Below are 12,687 nucleotides of genomic sequence, written 5' to 3'. Positions count from 1 at the left end.
CTCACCAATCTTGAACAACTACCTAGATGGAAAAAAGGTAAAGTGATATATTCTAATAGTAACACTGATTTCTGTTCCTGTATTGTTGCCTTAGTTTATCATGTTGGTGTGCTTTTGATACATGATTGTAAGCTCCCAGAGAGACTGGGTGGCTTATTTAAAATGTGGTGAGTATCAGAGTACCAAGTACCCTGTGGTTACTGTTAGTGACCAGATCAATGATGAGCCAGAGACACCAGAAAGAATCTCTGTCCCGGGGGCAAAGTCACTGTTGTTGAAATGATATAGTTGAGATATATATATTTCATATATCTGCCCTCCAGATATATGTGAGATACACACACACACACACACACACACACACACACATAAATATATATGATAACTCTTTTTGAAACTACTTCCAAACTTGGTTTAAATACAGTCTTGCCAAGAAAGCCAGACTGTCCTTCCTTTCTTTTAACTCTATGACTTCATTCAGTTAAAGAAAGCATTTTTTCAGGGACAATCTCCTGTGTTTTGCTGTTGCTATTTGATATTATCTAATGTTCTATGAACTTACTGGAAAATTCGACTTTTTTCTTTTCAGATTTCTGTTGTAATGCCATCATTAATACAAATTCATCACAAGTCTGTTTCGAGAGGTTTTTTTATTTTTAATTTTAGCAGTAACATGTTACTGAATTTCTGGGCAGAGAATACTTTTTTTCTGTCTGGCAGTGAGTCACGGTTTTAATACCTTGAATGGCTTGCCACAGGCTTCTTTCTCACATGTGGGTTGCACTTTGAAATAACAGTGGGTTGAAGTGGGTGATGTGATTTTTAGCTTAGCTCATTTGCAGAGAGCTTGGAGAGCAGAGGTATGCAGAAGGGTATGTTGTTGGAGGTCTCAGGCAAGGTCAAAGCCCACTCAGATATTCACTGCCAACTTTGATGATACAAAGAAAATGTTTCTCCCAGAGACCAGACATGAGGCAGACCCTCAGCAGGAGACAGGGCAGACTGTCAGGTTTTCACATTTAGCAGGAAATTTTTTTTATGATACTTTGATGTCGTTCTTGGAGCTATCAAACACACAGGAATCACTGTTTGAACATTTCTGCACTTCTCTAAGTGTGTTATGTATAAACTAGCAACTATTTTCTGGTCACATTTTCAGCACAAAGTGCTACATTCTATTTGCATCTTAGCAATGACTGAGTTCCTCTTGCATATTATTGCATGCTTTACTCATTGGGAAGATCTGAACAGGGAAAAAAATGTTGGCTGGTCAAAAATATAAGGCTCATTGAACTGTTAAAATGTAGAACTTATTATTCTCTAATATTTAACAAGTGTTCTGTTAACACATTATATTAAAGCATTACAGGCAATTAAAACATTCTTGAAAAAATTTATTCACCCATTTATCCATTTATCTATTCATTGAACAACTTATTGAAAAGTTCTTCTCCTGGACATTGAAGATATAAAGATGAACAATACCTCAATTTGCCTTCAAAAAGTTCACAGTCTAGTGGTCTACTGAGGAATATCAGAAGAAAAATTTATAGTCAATGTGAAAACTATCATTCTAGAGAGAGAAAGAGAGTGGAAGGGGATCATAGAGAAGGTTTATTTTATTCTTTGTATGGGGAGGAGGCAGAAAACCAGGGAAGACTCCAAGAACTAGCTGCATGTATACAGCCTTCAAGGAAATGCTAATGTAATTGGCAAGACAAGAGTACCCCACACAGAGTAACAGGCATCAGTTTGACACAGGATCTGATTAAGCACCGAATGGAGACACAGAGCCTCTGTGCTATGGAACTGGAGAGGAGGTGGTGGTCCATGAAGGAGGGAGTCGGTATGGAAGCCTTTTGTAGGGACTTGTGTGCACCATGCAAGACGGTGTTTTGACGATGTTTTCATTTGTACATCTTAAGTAGGATAATTCAGGACAAGAATATTAACCTATTGTAGGGAATGGATGCCACCACCTATATTTCCTGGAGATTTGTATAGTACAAAGACAATTTCTCCTTAAGTGATAAATGCCCAGGGAGAGTTAGGGGAAATCTATATGCGCCATAAACTGATGACTCCTAAGGTTGAACTCGAACAAGCATTCATAGTGAAAGTAACAGAAGTGGTAAGAATAATGAGTTACAGTCACACATTTTGGAAGGAGTGGGCATGGGGATACATCACAAGGAAATGTTGAGAATGAATCCCTGTTTCTCAGTAGAAACAAGAAGTAGCTTTCACAGTTCAACAATCATTTATATGTTTTTGTTGATCACATGAAAGGCATAGGATGGAAATTCAGGAATGCTGAGATTATATATAACTTTCTGGGAAGGGGAATTTAAGGATCTCTAGTGCACTGACAGGGTCAAGGGATGTGGTAAAAGAAAAATGGAACATATGCTGCAGTACTCACAAAACACATGCATCTGCACTGCAGGTAATGAACAGATGAGATGAATTAAGATCATCTGTTTCTACTACTCATTTCAACCCACTTGCATAATTCTGGGCCAACTTTTGAAAGGAGGCTTTGCTGAGCTTCCTCTTCTGTAATTCCCAACAAATGGTGAATCACTGGATGCACACAGATAACCGTGAGTTCCAAAGACATAAGCTAAAGAAGACAAATCCCTGACAACCAGGACAGTATAATGTGGAATAAATGGGGGTAAAGCAGTTAAGCAAGAAAATCCCCGTGGCCAGAAAGTTCATGGTTTTGCTCACAGCTGCTGTCTTTCTGGGGCCATTGGCTGGTGAGACTCAGGAAGTACCTTAGGGTAATGGCTTCCGCCTAGTGGATGTTCTCTCTCCAAAAGTCAGGGTGGTCTCCAAAAGCCCTCTGTGCTGTGGGACAGAGAAGATATTTTATAGCAGGCAAGTGGCAACCCCTCCTAAGTTGGAGAGTGGCCCTGGAGATGAGCCATGCTTTCCATAGTTCTTGCATTTGCATGAGTCTGTGCCTTCACAAGTAGGAATAGAAATAGCTGGAGTTATATAAAGACAACTGATGGGGACTCTGAACTTTAATGTGTGAATGTTGTGAAATCATAGAAGATGCTAAGAATTCTTCAAATCAGTCTAGAAGGAGGGTCACATACAGATTGGTACAGTATATAAGAGGGGTCTTGCCCTGTTCAGCATAAGGCTTACAAAAGGAAAGTAAGGACAGGACCATGCTAGACCTTACAGGTACCTGGCTAAGTGTTTTATCAACACCTTAGTACAGAAAGATTGAAGGTAATATAACAAACCACCCTATAGTTATATCTATATGTTAGTTGTTACAACTCTGGATCTTTAAGCATAATACCAATCAACTGTATGTCCTATATTCCATAGCATCAGTTCAAGATATATATATATTTTTTTTTCCCTTAAGATATATACGTATTTTTTCTTTAAAAAAATCTAGACAAAAAATAATCCCATCTGATCTTGCCACAGAAAGATATCTGAAGTGGGTAAGTCCAACTGATACTGGTAGAGGCAGTAAGCAGCAGCCTTCACTAAATGGTGCCCGAGCATGGCAAATTCCTCTCTGGGTGTGCCAAGTGAGCATCCACAAGTTTATGCTTGTCAAATAGATCCATGGAATGTTTGAGAGCTAGAACAAACACCATGTCCAACGCCCTTCATTTTATAGGCAAGGATGCTGCAGGCCAAGGGAACTTCCTGAGGAACAGAATTTCACCCCCAGGACTCGAACCCTAAGCCTCAGCTCCCAGTTGGGTACTTTTACAACTATACCAAACAGTCTTGGAAAAAAGAAAGGGGAATCAATGTTGCTTTCCAGTAGGAAGATAATGTGTAATGTAAGCAGAACCTGAATGTTAAACAACCATGACAAAGAAGTGAGCAGAGAGCTTACTTAGAAGTTCTCTTGCTCCTTTCTTTGACTCTGGCCATCAGAGGAAATGGACATGTCTTCAGTTACTCCTTTTTTCTTGCCTCAGCATGGCTGGAAAACAATGAATTTGTGAAGGTTGACAGTGAATCTGTCGGGGGAAGGGCTCAGTTTTGGGAACTGTGTGATGGCAGCTGAGATGTCTCATTGTCTAGATAGACATATCGGTGGCTGGACCCATCCACTGGCTCTCAGGAGGAGTCGAAGGTCCTCCTCCCCGCCTCTCTTTCTAGTGGGAAACAATCCCTCCTAGACCGCATGAGATCTCATAAAGCAGAGGGAAGTCTACTTCACTTCTATTATGAGAAAACAAATACCACTTTCTCTTGAACATTTCTAAAGACATACCAGCAACTCCTTTATAGAAGAATTTGGGGCTTATGGGGATGAAAACACAGAGGGTGGAAATCTCTTACTGGAGAAGGAGTTTATTGAGATGCAACACAAGTTGTTTGCTTAGATGCTTAAAAACAAGTCTTGGGAATTCCAAGTTGCTACACGTCATCAGGAAGGGGTGTGAAACACAGAAGAGAAAAGTGAGAGATGTGTAGAAACTCATGGGTGACCAACAACACTGCATGAAAGCAGGTTCCACCAAGTCTGCAGAGAGCTGAAATATTTGAGAAAAACATATTCTTCTACTTCCTGCCACCTTGACATTCCAATACTATTCCTTAAAGGAAATATTCACATTGAGAGATATTCATATTGAGAGAAGCCCTCTGCTGCTCTGTGGGGAAAACAGGCCAGGGGAAAGGAAAGGGCAGGCGATGGTCATCGGAGTGCTGCAGGAGGCAGTCTGGAAGCCAGTGGCCAGGCAGCTCTATGTGCTTGCCCTCTGGGGTAGGAGATTCTTGAACACAGCAAGCTTTTCCCGCCATGAGGCCCTTGCTTTTGTTCCCTCTTCCTGGAATACTTTATTAGCTTTTTACCGAAAGACTTTCTGGCCATAGAGCTTCCTTGCTCCCTGCTCTCCCATTTTTTGTTTAGAAGACCCTGTTCACCTCTCTTGTCACAATGTTTGATTTGACTTGATATTGGTCATTCAACAAATATTTATTGAGCACCTATTCTATTTCAGGCATTGTTCTCAGCACTGGGGATATGGCAATAACCAAAACCTCAGAAGGGCCTGTCCTCTGCGCCTGCATTCCAGTGCGGTTCCTAACAGCCAACACTGAGGAAAGACTCACCCTGCACCAGGCACTGCTCTCAGCTTGGAACACATAGCTATTCATTTACCCCCGCACCAAGCCTCTGGTGTACAGACTATTAATATCCTCCTGATGCCGATGAGGAAATGGTGGCATAAGAAGTTTAGGACACTTGCCCAGGGTCACATGGTGAGTTCATAGTCCCTTGGTTAAGAACAAAGTCTTGTTTATGATTTGTCTTTCCCAGTAGAATATAAGCTCCACGAAGTGTATTTTGTTCCCTGTTGTGTCTCCAGCATTGGGTACATAGGAGGTGTTTGTAGAAATCTACAGAATGAAAGAGAAAGAAAAAAATAGGACTTAAAAATGCCCATTAAGAGACGTCTGGTTCATTTCAAAAAAAGGCTGTGCACTTAGGAAAATGCTATTTCCATCCATGTCGGCTGTGTGATGGCAGAATCAGGCCTTGTTCTGCCTCTGATTTTGATCCTTTCTTCCCACCATATAGAAATGTGTTCTCTTGTCTAGCCACACTTAACTATTGTATACTTGTTAGTTAACACTGAACCTGAAGTTGAAATTCTTCTTTTATTACTGCCTCTTTTCTCCCTTATTTATTGATGCCGCTGTGTTTAGTCTCCAGGAAGCTGGGCCGAGTTCCTGAAATGAAAACCACCTCCCCTCAGCTTGGCTCTGGGCTGCATGACTCAGGGGCTGGCTCTGACACCCTGGCATACGAACTCAAAAGCCAGAAGTTTGGAAGAGACTTTATTTTGGTATCTAAGTAAGAAGGAAATACCTGGTGCAACTTGTCAACCTTGACAAGGAAAAAAGAGGGTAATAATCATAATAAAAGATGGTATCCTGGGTGAAGGTGAGGCTGTTTATAAGCATAGGTCCTGTGTACACTTGGCTTTGCAAATGTCGGGCAGGACGAGCACTGGAGCTCCATGGAAGCAGCTCTCTCTTGTTTGTGAGCTCTTGTACCTTGGAGCTGCTTTGGAATGATGGATAATTATTAGAATTTTAAATTAGTGGATTAATGGAATCCAGACATGATTGAACAGAATCAGGAAGAGGCTAAAAAGATTGAGAATAAAACCGATTGAACAAGAAGGAAAAGGAAAAGGCTCAGTAACCGATACACTTATTGAAAGGTTTCTTAGCAAGTCCACAGAGGAGGATGATAATAATAAAAATAGTAGGAGGGCCACTATTGTTGTCCGACACTGGGCTAAACCTTTTGCGTGTCATCTCATTTTTTTTTTTCTTATGATAACTCTTGTCATAAGTAGGATTATTCCTGTTTCACATATCGGTAGACTCACTGTCTGAGATGAAGTTGAGATCCAAACCCAGGTATGACTGACTGCAGGGCTTTAGGGTTTAACCATGACTCTGCATTTGAGTGGATCACCTTCAGGGCTATGGAGAGAGGGGAGGAGTTAGGAGCAGTGGCCTTTCATTTGCTCCTGCTTGATCTGGCATGTGGAACTTAATAAGACATGGGCTGGAGAGGATAAACTTTTTGGAATTTTAGGATGTTTCCTCTGGCCTTTCTACCATTTCCTGCCCTTTTACCAGCCTCTTAGAAATTACTGTAGTATATTTGGGAGAGGAGTCAAACAGAGAGGGGACTCACTTACTCCTCATGAATATTTTGCCAGAAGTCATTTCTATCCCATTTTATGGGTTGAACTCGAAGACACGGGGTAAACATCACTTCACACAATATCACAGAGGTGCTGAATGGTAGAATTAATATTTGAGCACCCCTTTTCCACAATCAAAAAGTTTTGTTCTTTCCAAGACTAAATTGAGACCCTTCCCCAAGGAGTTCTTTTGTCCTTTTGTCTGGATACATGTGGTCATTCCTCCTTCTTTGGGGGAAGGATGTGGTGTGAGGCAAGGCCCATGCTGCCCCACGTTTTATTCCACTTCAGCTTTTCATTGGAGCCTCTTGTTCCATCTCTGGTTATTTGTGCAGGGATTGTTTATTGAGTCGCTGACTGTTATTTCGTTCCCATGACTAGGTCTCTGTGTTCCCTTATCTTGGGGAAAATGTATGGTCCAGGGAGGAAAGCAGGAGTTATGAGGCAAAAAAGGCAATTCTCCCTTTTAGATGCTTCCTGTTCTTTTTGAAAACAAGCCAGTCATGCTGGATGGTCCTGAAAGTGGAGACAGCAGATGAACTGTAGTGTTTGGGGTTAAAAAAAATTGACTGGGCTGGAAAGGAAGAAAGGAAACTGGAGGTTCAAGAAAGTGCCAGATACTGTCTACACCACACAATCATCCCCCAGGGGAGGGATTTCTCAGAGGATTGAGGGTAGGCTGACATTAAAGCTGAGCCTCTGAGAGCCCAGGTGTGGCATGGATGTTGAGGAATTCCCTGCCTTTGGGGGATGTCTTGGGCTTAGGAAGCAAGTATATCAGAAATGACCATATCTGAATAGAAATGAGAGCCCTTCTCCAACATTGTCAAATGCAGAAGATCACAGAGAATCTTGCATGACTGGGGGTGGGATTAAAACCCTGATATTGGGGCGCCTGGGTGGCTCAGTCGGTTGAGCATCTGACTTCGGCTCAAGTCATGATCTTGCAGTCGGTGAGTTCAAGCCCCGCATTGGGCTCTGTGCTGACAGCTCAGAGCCTGGAGCCTGTTTCAGATTCTGTGTCTTCCTCTCTCTCTCTCTATGACCCTCCCCCACCCCATGCTCTCTCTCTCTCTCTCTCTCTGTCTCTGTGAAAAATAAACTTAAAAAAAAAAAAGCCCTGATATTGATTGTATTTATCATCATCTGGGATAAAAGTGACCTTGAAACAGATTAAGAAAAGAAATTAAAGTGACATTTCTTGCATTTTAGTTTTATGAACAAAATTGCATATCTACTACAGATCCATTCCTTTAGGCTAAAGACAAAATTTTGTTTTTAAGTGGCAAATATTCCTGTGAGAATTTGTATAACCTAGTGTCCATGATCAAACATCCCAAGAGATGAAACAACAAATGTACACAGCTTACCTTCAATGCCACCTGCCTGGTTTTTCAGGTCATGCTTTGTACATGCTTATAAAAGTCCATATTGACAGATTCTGTAGTTTTATCTTCCTTCTATTCCTGCCTTGAGAACTGGGACTATAACTTCTTAGCAGTTAATGGTGAAAACATTTATTAAATTTTTACCAAGGAAAAAGAAGAAAGTACTTAATCTTGGCGGGAGAAAGAATTGAGTCCTCATTCTGGGACTTGTTGAGTTACATACAGAGGCAGAGGCCCACGGCCAAGCCAGGGAAGTATCCAGAGTCAGCAGGATGGCACCAGGTGCCTGAGCAAAGGGCTAAATTCCTGAAGAAGAGAGGTGGATAGGAATGACTTATTTCACCATTTTTCCTGGGAGCCATGCTGCCCAGAGTGAAGGGTACAAAGAAGCTGGAACCATGTTCCTTGAGACACTTGAAAATCTGTCTCCAAAAGAAGGTAGAACTGAATGGGGGCAACTAAACAGCCTTCACTGGCTTACCAAGGTTAGTCTTGCTAGGGATAAAGATCCCATCCCCAATCATAAAGATGATGACTCTTTCCAAACCTTGACATTAGGGAAGGCATGATGAAGTAACAGAATCTCATATTGTAGGAGGAGTTCTTCAGTGCAATCTCTTTACTCTATGGGGAATTTAGCAGAAGAACACTGGCAAGGGCTTTAGTTTTCTCTAAAGGAAAAAAGTAAACATACCTGTTTACCGATCTTTTGATAAGGCACTCAACTTTTTCACCTGCTGAACACTGACAGACATGTGGACTCTATCCCTCTCTCCTTCATCCCTCTATTCTGTTGTTCCTTCCCTATCCTCTTTCTCTTCTCTCTCTCCTTTCCTTCTTATTTCACTGTTATTCTCCTTTTTATCGCTTCTTGCTCCCTCTGTGGATCCCCAGGCTTATTCAGAAAGAATTTCAGTCAGCCAACATAATAAATGTATTGCTTGACCAACTAATGCATGGATGAGAACATAGGTCACAGTGTCATAGACAGCAAAATGCAGAGAGGAGTCTGAATAAGGTTAGTGCACTGCAGTCACACCATGAGTTTTTGGCATTCTCTAGAAGGGACTATGTGTTGGTTTTGAGCTTTCTCATAGCTAATGCAAAGCAGGGAGCAGGAAGCAGGACTTTGCTACATAACTCCATGTTCCTGACACAAGAAGACATTGATAGCTTAAGAGGAGCACATCTAATGATGGTGCTGAGACCAGAGAGAAATCACATTTTTGGTGTTTACAACATTGAGTGTGATCCAGGAAAACTTTGCAAAGTTTTGAAAAGGAAACAATTAAGACATTGACTTCAAGTAGTCTCTTAATAGAAGGGACAGAATTCCTTACTATCAAGTCCCAGTATCTCCTTGGTTCTCCCGGCGTGATTAGTATGAAGTAGCTTGTGGGCTTCCTGGCAGACTTACAATAGACTCTAGCTGTCTGCTAAATTCTACAAAAGCTGTTTGCTTTTTTATGGCAGTCGGCATGTAATTGAATGCCAGGACTTATTTGGACATGAAATAGTCATCTTGAAAATGTTCAGGTGATAAAATAATGCCATAACTCTCAACATGTGACTTAATACTTTGAGAAAGGTAATATTAACTTGCAGCATGTGACTCCAAGCCGAGCAGAGCCACGGAGTGTCTGCTGGTTTCCCAGCCATTCTTAAATTAAGGCGCTGCAATCTGTTACATAAATCTCTATTTTCTTATTTTAGGTTCAGCCAGCATTTTGCTAGTGAATAAATCAGACATCCCAGATGTCATTTCTCCCTGACTAGATATAAATCACAACCAAAAGGCTCACTAGGTTTGCCAAAATTGCTTCATATGTCAGTGAAATCTAACATTACTGCCCCAGGATTGTTGCTTCCCCCCAAAGGAATAAAGAGATCATTGGCCATCAGTACAGCATCAAAGAATATTAAATTCCCGCACAGAGCAATGAAACCCTCCCCTTGATGTTTTATGGTGTATAAATAAACAGGATGCACCCTTTGCTCAGTGGACATGGAAAAGCTTCTAGTGCAGCTCCTTTTCTCATTAGAGATGCCCTAAATAAGTCTTTTTGATGAGGATCAACTAGTTCACAGGACGAGAAGGTGTGGAGTTTGTCATTACTGATTTATTTTTTTAGGTGCTGTATCAGTTAGAGAAGACCACTGCTATAAGAAACATTCAAAATTTCAGTGGCGTAACACAGTGAAGTTTTATTTCTTCCTCACATGGCCCATCCAGTGTGGGTACTCTGCTGCCTTTGCTCCATCTAGTGGCTTCAACACCCCCTAGAGCCTCCTGAGAGGGCTTTCCTTAATCCTCCGCAGCTGGTGACCCAGAAAAGAAGGAATGTGTGCAGGTTTCTGCAGGGAGTTTTATGGGTCAAGCTTGGAGACGTACACCTCACTTCTTCCCACATTCCATCCCTCAGAACTCAGTCTAATGGCTGCTCCCAACTGCAAGGGGTGGGGTGTGTGTGGCAAATATGGCTTATTTCTAAGCATAGGAGAAGAAATTAGTTTGTTAATATCTGGCCAGCTCTACCTTGGATATCAGACTCTCCTTTCCATCCCCTTCCCTCTCTATTCTATCCTTCCTTTCCTTCCTTCCTTCCTTCCTTCTCAGAGTCTACTGAGTTTCAGGTGCTTTGGTGAGAGATTTCCATTTTCTGCCCCTCCCTGAACGTACCTGGGTACCAGAACTTCCATACTGGGAAACCTAACACCGTGATGCACAGATGATCTGGAAGGAAATTCAAAAACACTACTTTTAAAAATGTTTAATCAGGGGCGCCTGGGTGGTGCAGTCGGTTAAGCGTCCGACTTCAGCCAGGTCACGATCTCACGGTCTGGGAGTTCGAGCCCCGCGTCAGGCTCTGGGTTGATGGCTCAGAGCCTGGAGCCAGTTTCCGATTCTGTGTCTCCCTCTCTCTCTGCCCCTCCCCCGTTCATGCTCTGTCTCTCTCTGTCCCAAAAATAAATAAACGTTGAAAAAAAATTTTTTTAAATGTTTAATCATTAAGAGATAAAAGGATAAAAATATGAATGAAATATGGCTGACATATATGTCATCAATATATTATTTTCAACAGAAAATATGAAAAATTCCTGAGATAGTTTTTGTGTAGATTATGTCACAGAAATAAATATTTCCAAAATAAATTTAGCCAAATATTTTCAGCAGTCACAAATGTATGGAAAAAATTATATTTAACCTAGTTTGATATTTGGCGATATTTATAATGTATAATGAATAATAGTAACATTTTAAATTCAGATATCCTACTTTAAAAATAATTTTTCAAATTAGTGAAGGATGTATTTCTACTCTCCATCTTTATCTACCGTTGATGATCAAAAGCACCTGCCTGATCATCATTCAAATATAGCAAATTAGAAATGTAAATTTTAAAAAAAAAGAAACATTCATCACATTCATCGTTAATCTCTAGCCCCATCACTCATGCAGGAGGGGTGACAGGGAGGAATCTATGAACAGTTAACTTCCACATGGGTTAAATGCATCACTTTTGTGTTCTTCATTAACCATATTTTATTCAGTAGATTACATAAGATGTAAGTAATTTTTTTTTAGATTGGGCATCTTATCAGTGTTTTTCTCCTCATGAAAATTTTAGTGAAGAAATTAATGCATTGGTAAGAGGCTGTTAAAGGAGACAGAAGGAATTCAGAGAGGAAAGCACATAAATTAGAGAAGCATTGGCTTAAAGCACAGAATAAAATTTCATGCAAAGTATAGTTCAGCTATTTCATTCTGAGGTACTTTTAAAATTTTTATTTTAGTTTATTTTAAACATGTCTCCCTTATGGATGTACCAATTAGGTAAAGGAGAATTGTAATAATTTTTCATTTCTACTTTTCAAGGAACAATTCATTTTGGTTTATTCACTTGTGAGATAGGAGCTATTTTCTTGTTGAATTTAATAAAGCTTAAGTAAACAAGTTCTATTTACCTGTAAGCCCAGGAAGACATGGTTGTATGGCGTCTTCCTTCCTTCCCTTACTGGCTGCTTCATTTACCACAGGGAAATTCTTTCCTCAGCATTACTTTCTTCTAGGATGTAAACTTCACTGGGGCAAATTCTTGTCTTATTTATCACTGTATTCCCAGCATCTAAAATACTATCTGTCATATCCTGAGCCCTCAGAAAATAATTGTTAAAGATTTGGTTGGATATAAATGGAAACAACCAGTCTCTAGTCCTTGGGCATGAATAGAAATGATTGTATCATGTCCTGCATATAGACCTGGAAATGAATTAGTTTTATAAATCTTTTTTTAAAATTTTTTAAATGTGTATTTATTTTTGAGAGAGACAGAGACAGAATGTGAGTGGGTTAGGGGCAGAGAGAGAGGGAGACACAGAATTTGAAACGGGCTCCAGGCTCTGAGCTGTCAGCACAGAGTGCGACGCATGGGGCTGGAACTCAGGAGCTGTGAGATCAGGACCTGAGCCAAAGTCAGATGCGCAACCGACTGAGCCACCCAGGCGCCCCAAAAATGAATTAGTTTTAATTGCATTGACCGTATACCAAAAGTTTACTCATTCACTCTTTCACTCTCTCA

Source organism: Prionailurus bengalensis, chromosome B2, assembly GCF_016509475.1.
Source record: "Prionailurus bengalensis isolate Pbe53 chromosome B2, Fcat_Pben_1.1_paternal_pri, whole genome shotgun sequence".
Taxonomy (NCBI): Eukaryota; Metazoa; Chordata; class Mammalia; order Carnivora; family Felidae; genus Prionailurus; species Prionailurus bengalensis.
The sequence above is the reverse complement of the archived record's forward strand: the minus strand, read 5'-3'. Positions refer to the sequence as shown.